General features: G+C 40.3%; 1 protein-coding gene across 1 annotated transcript in view; it reads left to right on the top strand.

Moving 5' to 3' along the window:
• Positions 1-428: 428 nt before the first annotated feature.
• KIAA0319 (KIAA0319 ortholog) overlaps positions 429-19281 on the top strand; it is a 104326-nt gene continuing 85473 nt past the window's right edge. The window contains exon 1 of the mRNA XM_032140727.2: positions 429-831. The gene's annotated coding sequence lies outside the window, so the exon portion shown is untranslated. The remainder of the gene's footprint in view (positions 832-19281) is intronic.

The raw sequence follows: 19281 nt of genomic DNA, 5'->3' as shown, positions 1-19281 counted from the left end.
CAAAGAGACTCCCACTGGAAGAGTGGAACTTGTGTAGCTGGGGACACAAGCTGGGGGACACATTCGCGAAGGGTCTTTGACCCAGGCAGTGCACCCAAGGCTCCCTTGAGCCACCCTGGCCCGGGTGTTTATTTGGAAGGAGTGTTCATCCCCCAGACTGTTTAGGGCCACGGTGAAAGGGAAGGGCTTGGTGAAGGAAAGGAGGTAGAGTATGAAGGCCGCTTAGGTTCCCGAAAGCCTTTTGCTTGGTCCCCTGCGGGGTGGGAGTGTGTCGCCCCGGTGCGGGTACTTAGAGCGCAAGCGGAGAGCTGGGCAGGGGCGGCTGCCGCGCCCCACAACCCTGGGGGCGTGTGTGCGCGTGCGCGCGCGTCGCCGTGGTAACCGCGGCGGCGGAAAGGCGCTGAATCACTGGCGCGCGCTTTCCCCGAGCCTGCAGAAGCTGCCGCGGGCGGTGGGCGGGGATCCCCTGGGGGTGCAACCTTGCTCCACCTGTGCTGCCCTCGGCGGGCCTGGCTGACCCCGCGCAGAGCGGCGGCCGCGATAGCTGTCACTGCCGGAGGTGACAGCGCAGCAGTAGCTTCAGCCTGCCTTGGGCTTGGTCCAGATTCGCTCCTCTGGGGCTACGTCCCGGGGAAGAGAAAGCGAGGATTTTGCTGGGGCGGGGCTGTACCTCTAACAGCAGGTGCGCGCGCGAGGGTGTGAACGTGTGTGTGTGTGTGTGTGTGTAAGACCTGCGATGACGACGAGGAGGAACAAGTGGGACGGCGAGTGATGCTCAGGGCCAGCAGCACCGAATGGGGCGAGCTTCAGTGTCGCCAGCAGTGACCCCAGGTACAGTATCTACTTCCCAGCCCGCCTGGCCGAGAAATAGGAAAGAGGGCAGCCAGTAGGCAGGCCAATAGCCAGTAAAAGTAGAATCGAGACGCCCTGAGTTCAGAAGGTGAGTTTCTTAAGATTCCTCTGGGCATTCAGGAAAGGGCATTTTTTTGATTGCTGCACTGATTGTTTACTAGTAGGGTGGAGTCGGGGAAATTTGAGTGTCTTTTCCCAACCTCGCGAATTGCATTTTTTTAGAAGTAAGGAATCGTTTTCTTTAAACTTCATTCAGAACTATTTATGTGATTGTTCCTAATATTTGCTAAATGCAAATCTTTTCCTTACCATAACCTGAAGCTTAAAACCTTTCTCTTCTTCCCTTTGAATTCCCTCCGAGGAATGTCACAAATTAGGAGGATAAACCTGAAATTTTGAGAGTTATCATCTTAAGGTCATTTGTTAAATACAAGGAGGAAAAATATGATATACATACTCATGTACACTTTTATTGCTGGTTTGTTCATCAAAACATTTTTGTTTGTCGGTTAAATGTTAGTATTTTTTCCAGTGCTTGCACTGAAAAGTTGAATGATGTTTTTGATAGTAACAGAAAAAATAAATTGTAGACAATGTTCTCCCCACACACAAGAATTTTGGAAGTAAATGTTGGTATTTATTTCTTTATTCCTGAAATACATGCTCACTTTCCAAATGCTTCAATTTGTTTATTATAAGACCACAATCGTGGAGACTACTAAAGTTATGCCAAATGTAAACTTTTATTCTGTGCTTTTTTTAGTATTATTTTTAATTCAGATGAAGAAAACTGGAGATGTCAGTTCAGTTACAGATGTAGGAGTCACAGAGAAAGGTGAATTCTTCTATAATTTGAAAAACGGAAATGTAAACATATTACCTAAGTACTCTCATTTATTTGTATTAACCATTTGTAATGCATTTGCATTTGTAATGCAGAATGCCGAGGCAAGAACTTAATTTTTGTTTCAAAATAATGAAAATAATTCAGCCAAAATCTTTATGAATTAAAAATAGCCAAAAGAGAGCTTTGGTAATGTATTAATGTAAAAGAATAGGTTTGCTGTTAAATTTTCTTGACTTTTTTTCCCCCTAGCCAACAGATAGGAAGCATTCTCTTTAAATAAATACAGTAAGTCCTTACTTAACATTCTTGATAAATTCTTGGAAACTGTGAACCTTTAAGCACAAACGAGGTATTAGGAAATCAGTTTTACCATAGGCTAATTGATGTAAACAAGAGTTAAGTTCCTACAGCATATTTCTAGTCCTAAAAAAATCACCAAACTTCAAATAAAGACCACAACACTTCTAATATTAAACATACAAATAAATGGGATCTATACATACAGTTAAGAAGGATTAGTAAAAACAAGATCATTATTTACCCAATTATTACAGTTCAAGGTCATGGGGTAGCCAGAGTCTCTCTGGTTCAGAGTGGGAACCCTCCCCTCTCCCCTGTCCAGGAAGCTATCCCATCACAGGGTGCACTTTCACAGACACACCCACTCACTCAGCCGGGGACCATGTAGACATGTGCACAGCTTTGAGATATGAAGGAAACCAAAGCCCAGAGAAAACTCACGCAGACATGGGGAGAATGAGCAGACTCCACATAGACAGTGGCCCTGGCCAGGAATTTTTTCGTCATCGACGTTGCATGAAACTATGTTATTGAGGCACTGCTATATGTAGAGCCAGGTATGCCCGTTTCTGGAGCAGAGTGCTGCAGATTGCCAGGTCAGAGGGCGTGGCTCTGCCACTTAGTGGCTGTGTCACATTTGGCAAATTCTCTAAACCCTCTAAGCCTCAGTTTCCTCACCTGTAAAATAGAGATAATAATGGGACCTACTTAACGAAATTCCTATAAGAATTAAATACAATAATATATTTAAGAGATCTTTGCTTATTGCCTGGCATGTTTTAATAGTAACGCTTCAATAAAAGTTGTTATTTTTGAGATGTGTTCTTTTTCAGGAAATATTTTTCATACCTTAAAAATAATTTGGTACTAAAAATAGATGTATTTTGACATGTCCAAAGCTTGTTCTGATTTATGATATCAAATCATTATAAAATGCATGAAGTTTTCCTTGCAGCAGCTTTATAACAGCAACAATAATAAATAATCAAAATCATAAAATCATGTCAATTTAATATTCTGGTAATTTAATACCCCCAAGGAAGGAGCTTTGCTTTAGTAGGCCTAGAATAATTGGTAGGTTATTTTTCTATTTGTTTTTAAAAATTTTTTATAGATTTAGACGGTACAAGTGCAGTTTTGTTATGTGGATATATAGTGTAGTGTCAAAGTCTGGGCTTTTAGTGTACCCAGTACCCGAATAGTGTAGGTTATTTTTTTATTTGTCTTTAAAAATCTGTACCTTTAGACACTATTCATGTGAATTCAATAATGAGAAAATATTTTCTCATTTATTTGTATTAAACAATAAAAATGGTTGAGCCAGAATAACATCTGCATCATCATTTTGCAGGGTCTTTTAACAGTAGGTGTGTAAGTTTTAAAGTAGAGCTTCTTAAATGACACCAGTAGGTAAAGATAACAGTGTTCAAGTTTTAGTTATTTTTCCTTCTAAATAATATGTAGAATTATCCTGCCTGCCAACTTGCTGGTCATTCTTTTCCTTAAGTTCAAAAAAGCAAAGGAGGCTGGGCATGCGGTGGCTCACGCCTATAATCCCAGCACTTTGGGAGTCCGAGATGGATCACCTGAGGTCAGGAGTTCGAGACCAGCCTGGCCAGAATGGTGAAACCCCATCTCTACTAAAAATACAAAAATTAGCCAGGCATGGTGGCGGGTGCCTGTAATCCCAGTTGAGGCAGGAGAATCACTTGAACTCTGAGAGGCAGAGGTTGCGGTGAGCCCAGATTGCCCCACTGCACTCCAGCCTGGGCTACAGAGTGTGACTCTATTTCAAAAAAAAAAAAAAAAAGCAAAGGATTATAGTAAGCATCCATTTAATTTAAGCAATGTAGCTTGAATAAGAGGATAATTCAGGCCTAAAAATGAATTTTTGAAGTTGGGGTCATTCCATGCTATTAAGCATCAGAATATAAGCAAGGAGGGTAAATTAACTCCAGCGTTGCCACCCATAACACCCATACATTTTAAGCATTACAGTTGATAGGATGTTTATTCATGTGATGATGGGGAAGTATGGGCTGTCCCTTCCCAGGATCACAATCCTGTTATTCTAAGTTGTGATTATGTCAGCATACCTTACCATCTTTTGTTTTCATCATTAAGATGAAGTACATGATGTGTAGCTGCACTGTCTTGTAATCAATTTAACAGAGTTACGTTCAAAATTTTTTCAAAATAACTCTTTAAAATGTCTTTCTTTTCTTCTTCTTTTTCTTTCTTTCTCTCTCTCCCCTTCCTTCTTTCCTTCCTTCCCTTTCTTTCTTTTTTCTTTCTCTTTCTTTCCTTTCTTCCTTTCCTTCTTTTCCTTGTTTCTCTCTCTTTCTCTGTCTTTCTTTCTTTCTTTCTTTTCCTTCCTTCCCTCCCTCCCTCCTTCCCTCCCCTTCCCCCCTCCCTCCCTCCTTGTCTCCCCTTCCCCTTCCCCTCCCTTCTCCTTGCTTCCTTCCTTCCTTCCTTCCTTCCTCCCTTCCCTTCCCTTCCCTTCCCTTCTTTTCTTCTCTCTCCCCTCCCCTCCCCTCCCCTCCTCTCCCCTCCCCTTCTCTTTCTGACACGGTCTTGCTCTGTCACCCAGGCTGAAGTACAGTGCCACGATCTTGGCTCAATGCAGCCTCTGCCTCCTCCCACCTCAGCCTCCTGAGTAACTGAGACTACAGGCACATACCACCAAGCCCAACTAATTTTTATCGTTTTTATAGAGACAGGATCTTGCCATGTTGCCCCGACTGGTTTTGAACTCCTGGGCGCAAGTGATCTGCTCACCTCCGCCTCCCAAAGTGCTGGGATTACAGTCATGAGCCACCATACAAGGCCTAAGATGTCTCATTTTCAAGAAAACTGTTTTTACCATCTCTCTCAGTATATTTGTATTTCTTAAGAGGCTGAAATATTTTGTTAATTTGGTGTCTTCAACCTCTTTGTCTTAAACATAGGTGCCAAATGTTCAAAATTTATTGTAGTATGGGAAAGGTCTTCCCATGCAGATATGTGTTTCTGAGCATGCTAACTAGGTTAACTAGTCTTCAGTGTTTCCTATCCCCTGCTATACTACAACTGCTTTTCCCAAACCTAGAGACATTTCTGACTTCATTTTACTAGACTTCTTCCACCTGTTTGACCATTTTCACTTTCTGGAAACAGGTTCATCTTTTGGTTCGCAAGTGGTATCCTTTAATCTCCTTCTAGGGTTACCTTTCTAAAGCAGTTACATGAACACATTACTCTCCTGGTTATAAATTTTAAATGTTATGTCCATTGATGAATATGTGGATAAACAAAATGTGTTAAATATACACAATAGAATGTTACTCAGCCTTAAAAAGGAAGGAAATTTTGATACATGCTGCAACATGGATGAACCTTGAAGACATTACGCTAAGTGAAATAAGCTGGACACAAACAACATTGTATGATCCTACTTACATGAAATATTCAGTATAGTCAAATTAGTAGAAACAAGAATAGGGGTTACCAGGAACTGGGAGTAGGTGGGAATGGGGTGCTATTGTTTAATGGGTACAGAGTTTGAGTTTGAGATGATGAAAAAGTTGTGGAGATAGATAGTGATGATGGTTGCTGCTGAATTGTATATTTAAAAATGGTTAAAATGGGCTGGACGCAGTGGCTCATGCCTGTAATTCCAGCAGTTTGGGAGGCTGAGGTGGGCAGATGACTTGAGCCCAGGAGGTTGAGATCAGCCTGGGCAACATGGTGAAACCTTGTCTCTACAAAAAAATACAAAAATTAGCCAGGCTTGGTGGTACATGCCTGTCATCCCAGCTATTCGGGAGGCTGAGGTGGGAGGATCATTTGAGCCCAGGAGGTTGAGGCTGCAGTGAACTATGATTGCACCACTGCACTCCAGCCTGGACAACAGAACAAGACCCTGTCTCAAAAAAAAAAAAAAAAAAAGGTTAAAATGGTAAATTTTATGTTATATATATTTTACCACAATGAAAAAATTTAAAAAATATATCTTCAATAGCCCCCACCACCTACTAAATAAAGTGCAGATCTCTTAATGTCACCTATATAGTTCTTTTAACATTTCTTCTTGGTCTACCTTTTCATCTTCTTATCTCATCATAACCCACACCTATTCTACATTACACCCAGATGGAACCACTCAAAATATGCCAACTCTTCCAAGAGTCCATGCTTTTTATGTACAGTCAGTCCCCACAGACTACTAGATTGCATTCTGTTTTCAGCAAGTGGCTAATTTCTAAGGATAGAGCTTAAACGTCATGTTTTTGAAGTCTTCCCCAATGCCTTCATCTCATCCCTCTTTCCCTGATGGCATTCTTGCTCACTGGACATGCCTTTTAACATCACTTATCCTGTTCCTGGATAGTAGAAGCTTCTATAGAGAAGGGACTGTTTTATTTTTAACATGCATATTTACTTTAAAAAATTGAAAGTTAGTAATATTACACATTGTATGCATGTACCAAAATACCCTCAAAATATATACCACTATTATGTATCAATAAAAAAATTACAGCCTTTCTCCCCACAAAAATCTAAAGTTAATAAATGTTTTTGTTCTCTAAAAGTATATGACCTTATTATACTTTAACTTTAGTTTCCCTCTCTGTCATCTTTCACTTTATTATTATTTGACATTTTAGTTTGAATAATATTTTATTATTATTTACCAACATGCTAGCCAGTTTCTTGCTTACAAATGCTTCTTTCATCCTTGCTGTTCAGCATTTTTTTTTTTTTTAAGATGGAGTCTCACTCTGTCACCCAGACTGGAGTGAAATGGTGTGGTCTCAGCTCACTGCAACTCCGCCTTCCGGGTTTAAGCGATTCTCCTGCCTCAGCCTCCCGAGTAGCTGGGACTATAGGCACGTGCCACCACACCTGGCTAATTTTTGTAATTTTAGTAGAAACGGGGTTTCACTATGTCGGCCAGGCTGGTTTGAAACTCCTGACCTCGTAATCTGCCCACCTTGGCCTCCCAAAGTGTTAGGATTACAGACGTGAGCCACCGTGTCCAGCCAGCTTTTCTTATAATAACTCTTTTTTTTAAAGTTTCATCCAGCCCCAAATGTCATATAGTAACTCTTTTAGTGAGAATATATGCATAGTAAACTCAGTCTTTATCTTAAAAGAACCTTTATTTTATTATTACTCTTAAGTACTAACAGTGAGTATAAAGTTCCAGGTTGGCAGTTTTTGTTCCTCTATACTTTCTAGATTTTATTTCCATTATTTCCTAGCATCTATTCTTACCAATGAAAATATTGCTGTCAGTCTGATGATTGTTCCTTTTAAGATCATCTGTCTTTTGTCTCTGGCTCCTTATAGGATCTACTGTTTGTCTTTGTTGTTCTGCAGTTTGATTTCAGTGAATATAGGAATAGATTTACTTTAATCCAGCTCAGAACTTCTTGTACTCTCTGGATATAAGGATTTTTTTTTCTTTCATCAATTCTAGAAAATTGTTTGCCATTACCTCTTTACATATTTTTTCCCTCTAGCTTTATGAAGGTATAATTGACAAATAAAAATTGGCTGTATTTACCAGGAAGGATGTGATGTTTTGATATTTGTGTACGTTGTGAAATGACTACCACAAACCAGGTAATGAACCTATCCATCACCTCATTTATTTATTTATTGACTGTTTCTTTGTTTGCGTTTGATGGGAATATTTAAGATCTACTCTCAACAAATTTCAAGTATACAGTACAGGATTGTTAACTATAATTACCACGCTGTACATTAGATCCCTAGTATGTATTCATCTTACAACTGATCCCTTCACATCTTGCCTCTTTCTAATTCTTTTTTTTTTTTTTTTTTTTTTGAGATGGAGTCTGGCACTGTTGCCCAGGCTGGAGTGCAGTGGCGCAATCTCGGCTCACTGCAAGCTCTGCCTCCCAGGTTCACGCCATTCTCCTGCCTCAGCCTCCCGAGTAGCTGGGACTACAGGTACCCGCTACCACGCCCAGTTAATTTTTTGTATTTTTAGTAGACACGGGTTTTCACCATGTTAGCCAGGATGGTCTCGATCTCCTGACCTTGTGATCTGCCCACCTTGGCCTCCCAAAGTGCTGGGATTATAGGCGTGAGCCACCGCGCCCAGCTGCCTCTTTCTAGTTCTTTTTAATATTTCCTTTTGAAGCCATCAGGAGATGTCTATTGGACTATTTATTACTTTACAACTCTTATTTGTTTGCATTTTCCAATTTTTTATTTCCTTGAATTGCATTTTGGGTTATTTGCACGGATATAGCTCCCATTTCAGATCACTGGATTTTAAAATTCAATAGCTTTATTTCTAATCACACAACTTTTGATACAGATATTTTAAACTATACCCTTAAAAAATCTTACTATCTTGTTATTTTATTATGATTTTTATCTCCTCTCCCTACTTTAGTCTCTTTTACCACTTCAAACATACTTATTTTTTACTGTCTCTTTGATACTCTTTTACTTTCAGTTCTTGCTTCTGTTTGTTTCATCTGCCACCTCTCCTTTGTAGTGGTTTGCTCCCTAGTTTGTATTACATATTTTAAAGGTGACTTGTCTTCAGTGGGAGTTGCTTTTCTGGTGGAGTTCTATGTGCTCTGTGTTGGGAAGTATACCTCTAGACAGATTTTGCAATGCTTCTACCTAGGGCTCAGCCAGTTTTTTCATTAGTTTCTTCAGCTGTGCTCCCACATTATGAAGGTAGACTTTGGATTCTACCAAGCAGACCTGGGGTTCTGATTTCCCTTGAGAGATCTTTTTTTTTTTTAACTCAAGGATCTGCATAAATGGCAAGCATCCTTCCTTTCTCAGCTGATAGGCAGGATCCTTCTTGGACCAATTCTTCAAGGCTCTTACCTTCATCAGTTGAACTCAGTCCCACTCTTCTGCCCCTGGGTCCTGAGGCCATATGAGGGCACTTCAGAAAATTCATAGAAAATGGAAATAAAAAACATTACAAATATAAACTTTATTTCTCAGCATAAGCTCCATCAAGTTCAAGACACTTTTGTAACTGATGATAACAGCCACTTAGTCCATCCCCAAAGAACTGAGGCTCCTAGAAATTTACCACACCAATGCAGTTGTTTTTACATTACTAAAGAAAAATGAGTGCCCTTTAAAGATTACTTAAGACTAAGAAACAAAAAGAAGACAGAGAGAACCACATCAGGACTGTAAGGTGGATGCCTAATGACTTACCATTGAAACTCTTGAAAAAATTGCCCTTGTTTTATGAGAGGAATGAGCAGAGCTCTCAGGTATTTTTCCAGGCATTTTTCTGCTAAAGCTTTGGCTAACTTTCTCAAAACACTCTCATAATAAGCAGATGTTATCTTTGGTCTTCCAGAAGGTCAACAGGAAAAGTGCCTTGAGCATCTCAAAAAACTATCGCCATGACCTTTGCTTTTGACCTCTCTGCTTTTGCTTTGATTGGACCACTGCCACCTCTTGGTAGCCATTGCTTTGATTGTGCTTCATCTTCAGGACCATACTGGTAAAACCATGCTTCATCTTCTGTTACAAAGCTTTGAAGAAATGCTTCAGGAAGTTGATCCTACTTGTTTAAAATTTCCATTGAAAGCGCTGCTTTTGTCTGCAGCTTATGTGGGCAGTCTGGTTTCAATACCCATGGAGTAGACAGTTTGCTCAACTTTAATTTTTCTGTTAGAATTGTGTAAGCTGAACCAGTTGAAATGTCTGTGGTATCAGCTATTGTTTCTGCTGTTTATTATCTGTTCTCTTCAACTAGGGCATGATCAGAACAATAATCTCTGAGGAAAAAAAAAGAAAAAAATTTTAAAAAGGAAAATAAATAAGAGCATAAACAAGATGAACTTTTCCCTTGCAGATTGATGTGGATGATCTGCTGCTGTGGGCTGCTTCTTCAACATCATCTCATCCATTTTTAAAACGAGTTATTCATTTGTAAACTGTTGATTTCTTTGGGTCATTGTCCTCATACAGTTTTTTGTAAAGTATCAGTGATTTTACTATTCTTCTACTCAAGCTTCATCATAAATTTGATGTTTGTTCTGCTTCAATTTTCACAGAATTCATGTTTCTGTAATAGGGGCTGTTTTAAAACTGATGTCTTATTCTTCTTAGTGCCTCAAACTAGATCCTGTTCAGACAAGTTATAACAAGCTAGTACAAGTTTATTTTGGTGCAAAAAAATTGAAATCTCTTCATAGTTTTTTCATAATTTGCATTTTCCATGAACTTTTTGAAGACCCCTTGTATATCCTGTTCCAAAGTGGCCATTGAAAGCCCAGCACTCGCTGCTATGGCCTATGTTCAGATCCTAAAATCCTGTGGGAAGCCCACAATGTCATCTGTTGATATCTGTTTTGGCTTTGGTTTTTCTTGGATCTCTGACACCTAGAGATTCCCTTTCTTTGGGGTTTAGGTATGTATTCAAAATGTTTTGTGGTTGCATGTATATATGTTCCATTTATCCTGGAAATGGAAGCTGTAAGTTAATACTCCACAGGTTGTTAAAGCAAAGTCCCCATAAAGAGGCATATCTTGGCAATCTTTCTTCCATTTGTTTTCAGTCTCTCATTGACATGCCTCTGGTTTCTTTTAGCCCTTATTTACATGATTCATTGGTCATTCTAGGCTGCAGTGGTGTTTGTTAGTCTTTCATAGTATTTCATAATGTCAGAAGATGCCTACCCACTTGCCTGTTGCATTAGTTTGCTATTGCTGTGGAACAACTTTCCATAAACTTAGTTGCTCAAAACACCCATTTATTAGCATTTATTTGGGTCTCACTAGAGCCAAATCAAGTTGTCAGTTGAATGCAGTCTCCTCTGGAGGCTCTGGGGAGGAATCTGTGTCCAGGCTCATTTTGGTTGTTGGCAGAATCCAGTTCCTTGGGGCTGTAGGACTGATGTCCCCATTTATTGCTGAATATCTGCTGGGGGTTACTCTCAGTGCCTGTAAGCTGCTTTTGGGTTCTTTCCACATGGCCCCCTCCATCTTCAAAGCCAGGAATGGAAGATTTCTCTCATATTGGATATCTTCTTTCTGACCTCTCCTTCTATTATCAGCTAGAGAAAACACTTTGCTTTTAAAGGGTTCTGTGAAAGGAAAACAAAAACTCAGGACAGAAATTCACTGTGCTGAAATAAAAAAAAAAAAAATTAAGCCAAAAGCTGAGTCCTGCAAGAAACTGCCTTTCCTGGCTGAGCGCGGTGGCTCATGTCTGTAATCCCAGCACTTTGGGAGGCCAAGGCGGGTGGATCACCTGAGGTCAGGAGCTCGAGACCAGCCTGGCCAACATGGTGAAACCCCATCTCTACTAAAAATACAAAAATTACTCGGGTATCGTGGCGCGCGCCTGTAATCCCAGCTACTCAGGAGGCTGAGGCGGGAGACCCTTTGCTTGAACCCAGGAGGTGGAGGTTGCAGTGAGCTGAGATCACACCATTGCAGTCTAGCCTGGGCAACAATAGCGAACCTCCATTTCAAAAAAAAAAAAAAAGAACGAAAGAAAAGAAACTGCCTTTCCTTTGTTCCTAAGCAGATAGCTACAGATAAAAAGTTAAATATCTCCACAGGCAGCTGCTCTAAGCTCACCTTATCTTATGTAAAGTGCTGATTTGCAAAGCTTGAGAGAAATACATAATTGACTGTTCCCCTACATGTTTCTTTTCCCTTGGAACATGTGGATTACCATATCCTCCCTCTTTCCCCTCTAGCCAGCTTTTCCCCTTTAAATATTGAAGCTCTCAAAATCATCTTCGGAGAAAGGTACAGACCACAGACTATTTCTGTGATTTTGTGCTTTTTTCTTCCAGGCATGTCCTTAACCTTGGCAAAATAAACTTTTAAATTGATTGAGACCTGTATTAGATACCTTTTGGTTTACAGCTCATATGACTGGTTAGGACTATTTGGACAATCTCCCTATCTTTAAGCCAACTGTTTAGTAACCTTAATTATATCTGCAAAATCCCTTTTGCTATCTACTATAATGTAATAACGGGACTAACACCGTGTCAGAATCGTGGGGCCATTATGGAATTCTGCCTATTATATCAGCTGATATTTACTGTTTGCTTCTTGACTATTTCCCATGAAAATATGCACTTTGAGCCACATTAAAACTTCTATTTTAATATTCATTATGATGCTTTTTCTCTGGTTTTGATAGGTCTGGAAATATTATGCTACTTGTACATCTTTTGTCACCCGTTATGGGTCAAACTTTTCTCTAGTACATAGAATACATGACAGAAAAAGAGACTACAGTAGATTAAATAAGACATGTTGTAGAACTCACTTGAATCAAGGTAGTGCGTGTTTCAGGATGTGCTTGTATTTTATTCTGCCTGGCCATGTGTTTGTTGAAAGGAGGCTCCGTGTGTTAGTCTGCCAGGCTGGTGGGAGTTCTGTCAAACCTGCTTTATTCATCTCTGTATTCCCTTTTTTTTTTTTTTTTTTTTTTTTTTTTTGAGACAGAGTCTCGCTCTGTCACCCAGCCTGGAGTGCAGTGGCGCGATCTCGGTTCACTGCAAGCTCTGCCTCTTGGGTTCACGCCATTCTCCTGTCTCAGCCTCCCGAGTAGCTGGGACTACAGGCACCCACCAACACGCCCGGCTAATTTTTTTTGTATTTTTAGTAGAGACGGGGTTTCACCATGTTAGCCAGGATGGTCTCGATCTCCTGACCTCGTGATCCGCCCGCCTCGGCCTCCCAAAGTGCTGGGATTACAGGCGTGAGCCACCATGCCCGGCCTCATCTCTGTATTCCTAACATTTAGCGCTTTCATTCCTTCATGACAGGTGTTAAATAAGTGCTTTTTGGAGAATGCTACTTTTTACTCTGTGGAACTTGACTATTTTTTTGTGTTTATTTATCTTGCCTTTGATAATATCTAATTCCTTAATTGATCCAAAATAATTTTGTTCCTGTGTTTGAAACTAATATTGTATTTCCCTTCTTCTCCCTCTTTTTTCTTTACTATTCACATTAATTATTTTGTCTTTCGAACATCCACGTAAATTTTCTTTCTAGTGGTAGTATACAGTTGCCATGACAGCATTTGTTAAGTAGTAATTCTCATCCTGTAGTTTTATTATTCCTAGTTTGTTGTAGAATAAGTCCGAATAAAAAGTCATTTGAGGTTTTATATTTTCGAAGATTTTTTTGATCTAATAATTTTTTGTTCTAATAAGTATTAAATCAATCATTACCTTTTCTTCTCATTTCCCAAATATCCTTTCATATTTTTGCCGGTTTATGTTTTCAAATAAATTTCATTAAGTATTTTAAAGCATTCTGTTGAATTTTTTTTTTTTCTTGAGATGGAGTCTTGCTCTGTCGCCCAGGCTGGAGTGCAGTGGCGCAATCTTGGCTCACTGCAAGCTCCGCCTCCCGGGTTCACGCCATTCTCCTGCCTCAGCCTCTCTGAGTAGCTGGGACTACAGGCACCCGCCACCACGCCTGGCTAATTTTTTGTATTTTTAGTAGAGACGGGGTTTCACCGTGGTCTCGATCTCCTGACCTCGTGATCCGCCCGCCTCAGCCTCCCAAAGTGCTGGGATTAGAAGCGTGAGCCACCGCGCCCGGCCATTCTGTTGAATTTTAATTCATTCTTCTATTTTTTTTTTAATATAGAGATAGCATCTCATTATGTTGGCCAGGCTGGTCCCAAACTCCTGCCCTCAAGTGATCCTCATGCCTTGGCCTCTCAAAGTGCTGGGATTACAGGCATGAGCCCCTGAGCCTGGCCCTTAATTCACTCTTTGTTTCTATGTTAACCTAACATATTGTTATCTTTAATATGTATTGTCCTCCCAAGTTGAATGAGGTTTCACGTTCCCTTTATTCATATGTTTAATTATCTTTCCCAATACAGTTTTATGATTATGTTTAAAAAGAGCGTCTCTGTCATGCCGTAAGTCCTCTTGCATATTGGGAATGCTTTTGGTTCTGCCTGGGAATGGGATCTCCCTATTAGTGCACCTTCTACCTGTGTATTTGTCTGCATATACAGAGATACTGTTGCTTCTGAGAACTTTGCTAACCCTTCACCAGCCTCGCAGTGTTACTGCAATGCTGATTTTTTTTTTATTAGTTTGATGAGTTTGAGTATGAAAAAAATCCTGTATTATCTTTCCAGCAGGTCCCCAATAATCTGATTCCTAGGAAGTTGAAAAAGGAGTGTTTGGAATATCTTCCTTGCCTGTGTTTTCTCCCAGCTGGTCCCTGGCCCTCCCTTTAGAGCCCCACAGAATCTGCTTCCTCCCTATTCCTCAAGAATGCCCTTCTTGTGTTTAAAAACCAATGCTGGATTATGTTTCCCTTAATTCTACTTGATCTCCTAATAGGGAGTCATTTTATCCCGCAATTGTAAAGCATTATCTCTGTTGCCAGTAAATTTATCAGTAATCCTCTGTGTTGATTGGCACAGGTTTATCCACTTTCAGTGGAGAAAGTCAGAGCATAGACTAATAGCACGAAAAACGGCCAGAGTTTTACTTTGTTGACTTGGCATCTAGTTGCATGTGCTGTCTTGTTTCCTTCACTCTATCTCCTTCTTTTGTTGATGAGGATTTTGCAGCTTGAGAGCGTTTTGTAGGTGCAGGAGCAGCGAGGCAAGTCACCTCTGCAGGTTACTTTTAGAACTGCTTTCTTTTCTGTACCATTCCCCAGGCCCAGGCAGTAAGGAGTGGAGAAGTGTGCCTCATGAATGATTTATCAACTGCTTTGGCGAGAGAAAGTGCTGAAATTAAGAAAGACCAGACTCACTTTCATCTTTTATATTCCTTACTCATTGATACTTAGAAGATTGTTTTGGAGGAACTGGAAACTTAACTTCTGAATGGTGAGCGACAGAGCTTTAACCATTTCAACTAGAATATTCTATATACCTGTTGGAGATAACAATATTTGTCTTACCTCTGGTGGTACTGGGATGCTCAACTAATACGATATATGTAAAATTGCCTCGTGATACAAAGAACTGTTATAAATGACTATTATTTTGATAATGGTGATGATGAATATTATAAACCACTTATTTCCTGGTTGTTAATAGGATGGATTGTTAATTGACAATATTCTACCTTCTTTCCATCTTGCTCCTCTTCCTTCATAGGGAAAAAGCAAACAATTATTTACTTAATGCCTGAAAGTTAAATTCTAAAGGAAAACTTTTTTACTAGCTCATCATAGGTCTGCTGATAAGAATTGAAAGATTGGACAATCTCAGGTTTATGAACAGTCGCCTTATACTAAAGGTTAGTAATCACCAGCTGTCTTCAGAATTTGGCACAAAGCAGATTTACTTTCACTGACACACAATGTATCTAGGCTGTGGGCCTGGAGAGGGCAGAGCCCTGGCTGGGTGGGCTGCACAGTCATTGGCAGGGGTGTCTGCACTTTCCCTAGCCTTCCTTGGGACATGTTTTCTAAAGGTGATAATTTACTTACTATAGCACAAGGCAAAGCACCTACTTAGATAGCAGTGGTGACCCCATTAGATAAGAATTGAATTTAGGGAGAAATAAAAGTGCTGAGCCATTTGAAAGCTAAGTTGTTTCCATAATTAGGGGGACTATTTAAAGCCACGTGGTGTACACTCAAGGTTTCACCTTCTAAAATTGTTTTTCCTAATGTAGGGACAGTGTTTCCAGGAGTAGAAAACTGTAGTGTTATGTTTTAATACATGGGCTATAAGACAGTGCATTAATCTAAGACTGTGGAAAAGATGGTAAAATTTACCATCTTTGGTAAATATGCAATTGGTGCATATTTGTTTCTTACCATTTCTTTCTCCCAACGTATACTCCTTCACTACATGCCACCTATTGGTCCTTTGAATTGTTCTCTTATCTGTTTTATCAAGTTGGCCCTCCCAATGAGTGGGAAATCCCCTCATTCCTTTCTAGCGCTGTTTCTGTGACTCCTGGAGAGGTGCTCAGGAGGTAGACCCATGGCCTGCATTCACCACTGAAGCTGAAGGCTGCCTTAGCAAAGACAGGTTTTGTCGAAGTAGTGGCTGATACGGCAAGGAAAGAGGAATCATAAAAGAGAACTTCCCTAGCTGCCCCACCGGCTAAATTGAACTAGGAATATGTTATAGCTGCGTCTTTTGTGAGTTCACTGGCTCTAAAAAGCAGGGCTTTGCCAACTTAGTTTCCTCACTCAGTAAACCATAAATGAGACAACCTATAAATACAGCTCGTTCTTAACAGCTTGTAGGACAATGCTATGCAGACAATCCGTTTGGATCTCTGAAAGAGGCCCTCTTTGGGCTGTTTCCATTCCCTTCAGATACAAAAGCTGCAACTTGCCCTTTTCTGAGCCTGCAGAAGCATTTCACTCCAGCATTATTTATAAACATCCCAACTTGGAGACAAAGAAATGATGAAGTAAATTGTAATAATCAACTGAATGGAGTGTTGCAAACAAATTATAAAAAATATAACAATGAAGGATAATTTTGTGATAAAATATTGAATGAAAGTAACAATGATACAACTCTAAGATGATAGCTGTGCTAAAATATATATATGTGTACAATTGAATAAATGGAATGAGAACCTAAAAGAAGAAAAGCAGCCATTTGTTGGCATCATTTGTTTATAATTCTTTTCTAGGAATGTACAATGTATAATGACTAATTTTTTAATGTAATTTTTTTCGTTTTTCTTTCTTTCTTTTTTTTTTTTTTCTTTTTTTTGAGACAGAGTCTTGCTCTGTCACCCAGGCTGGAGTGCAGTGGTGTGATCTCAGCTCACTGCAACCTCTGCCTCCCGGGTTCAAGCAATTCTCCTGCTTCAGCCTCCTAAGTACCCGGGATTACAGGCGCATGCCACCATGCCCGGCTAATTTTTGTATTTTTAATAGAGAAAGGGTTTTACCATGTTGGCCAGACTGGCCTCGAACTCCTGACCTTAAGTGATCTGCCTGCCTCAGCCTCCCAAAGTGCTGGGATTACAGGTGTGAGCCACCGTGCCGAGCAATTTTTTTAATGTAAGTTTTTGTCACACAATTTTTATTTTTATTTTTATTTTTTTTAGACAGAGTCTCACTCTGTTACCCAGGCTACAGTGCAGTGGTGCAATCTCTTCTCACGGCAACCTCCACCTCCCAGGTTCAAGCAATTCTCTTGCCTCAGCCTCCCGAGTAGCTGGGATCACAGGCATGCGCCACCATGCCTGGCTAATTTTTGTATTTTTAGTAGAGATGGGGTTTCGGCATGTTGGCCAGACTGGTCTTGACCTCAGGTGATCCTCCCACCTCAGCCTCCTAAAGTACTGGGATTATAGGTGTGAGCCACCGCACCCAGCCTTGTCATGCTATTTAAAGAAGGATTTATTTCATTCACTCAGCCTCCATTCAGGCAGTGTGCTAGAGCCCAGGCAGACAGATGCAGCCAATAAAAGAACATTTCTCCTGGGGTGTACCTCTCCAAGGTTCTGTAACATATAATTTTGAAAATCACACTAATCTCCTTCATTAAAAATTTTATCTCAGATATAAAGCAGCAGCCACGGGGACAGCAACATTTCAGTCACAAGGTTTGTTTCATAGCACATTTTGTCTTTTTATTTAAAAAAAAAAGTAGCAGCCATGAGAAAGCCTCACCATTCCACACCCATCACTTTTGGCTGCACAGTTCCTTATGCTGGGATGGGTGTTTCATGTATTCTGAGTTTTCTTTCTTTCTTTCTTTCTTTTTTTTTTGAGAGGGAGTCTGGCTCTGTCACCCAGGCTGGGATGCAGTGGCGTGATCTCAGCTCACTGCAAGCTCGGCCTCCCAGGTTCACACCATTCTTCTGCCTCAGCCTCCTGAGTAGCTGGGACTACAGGCGCCTGCCACCACACCCGGCTAACTTTTTGTGTTTTTAGTAGAGATGGGGTTTCACTGTGTTAGCCAAGATGGTCTCGATCTCCTGACCTCATGATCCACCCGCCTCGGCCTCCCAAAGTGCTGGGATTACAGGCATGAGCCACCGTGCCCAACTGTCATTGATTCTATCATTGGCTGACTTCCTTTGGGCAGAGATGAAAGAAAACCCCTAGTGTCTAAAGGCTGGAGTTGTTATTTTGTCTCACTATAAGGTAGATGGCGTTTTTCACCTTAAACTTAGAAAATGCTCTCTGCTCTAGGTACTTCATGCAGTCGCTAATGGGACAAGACAGGCAAATTTCAGGGAGCTTTTCTTTTGAAAAGTACAAACAATGGTGTTATGGGTTGCGTGGTGTCCCCCAAAAAGATGCGTTCAGTCCTAACCCCCAATACCTGTGAATGTGACCTTATGTAAAAATGAGGTTTTTGCAGATGGTATCAAGAAGAGGTTATGAGAGGGCCCTTTATCCACTGCGACTGGTGCCCTTATAAGAGGAAAATTTTGACCCAGAGGCACACAAGGAGAGTTCCATGTGACAACAGAGGGACAGATTGGAGTGATGCAGCTGCAAGCAAAGGAACGCCAAGGATTGATGGCCACCATTAGAAGCTAGGAAGGGACAAATAAGGATTCTGATCAGACTCTCAGAGGGATATTGCCGAGCTGATGTGTTGATTTCCAACTTCCAGCTTCCAGAACTGTGGGAGACTGCAATACATTTCTGTTGTTTTCGGGTGCTTAGTTTGTTGTTCTTTGTTACAGTAGCCGTAGGAAACTAATTCAGATGGTAAATGCAAGGGTTGTATTAAAAAGAAAAGAAAAGAAAAAAGCACTGCAGTGAGAACCTGATGGGGGAATGGAAATGGACAGGTGTTCTAGACCTGGTCAGATCTTTTAAAAACCCACAGGGCAGTTGCACTTTAAAACTTAGAAGTGTGTCTCATGAATTCTTACAGAATCAAATGTGACATATTAAAATAAAAACACTTTGAAGAGAACTTACAGGCTAGAAAACAGAAAAACGTAAGGTTCCTTAGAAAAATTATTGAACTGAAAGCAAAAAAATTTTTTAAAAAGTGGGAAAATTGTATTACCTGGCATTTCTAACCAGTATTTATTCTAAAACAAGGTCTATAAAAGCAACAGCCCACAAATTTACCTATTTAGGAAGTTTAGATTTTTAAAAATATGGTGATTTAGGAAGCTAAATGCCATTATAGGATGTTTTTATTGCCCATGTTCTCTAATCATTAGGACATGCTTTCCAGCACTACGTGTGCTTGAAATAATATATAACCTGGAAGCAATGATGAATAATGTTTAACTTTTCATTAGCACAATTACTCAGTTCATTTTGCCCTAAAATAAGCAGTATTTGGAAGGAGGCTCCTACATTCAGGACATGTCTTC

The sequence above is a fragment of the Hylobates moloch genome, unplaced genomic scaffold (genome assembly GCF_009828535.3).
Source record: "Hylobates moloch isolate HMO894 unplaced genomic scaffold, HMol_V3 SCAFFOLD_20, whole genome shotgun sequence".
Classification (NCBI taxonomy): domain Eukaryota; kingdom Metazoa; phylum Chordata; class Mammalia; order Primates; family Hylobatidae; genus Hylobates; species Hylobates moloch.
This window is presented reverse-complemented; position numbering and strand designations above follow the sequence as displayed.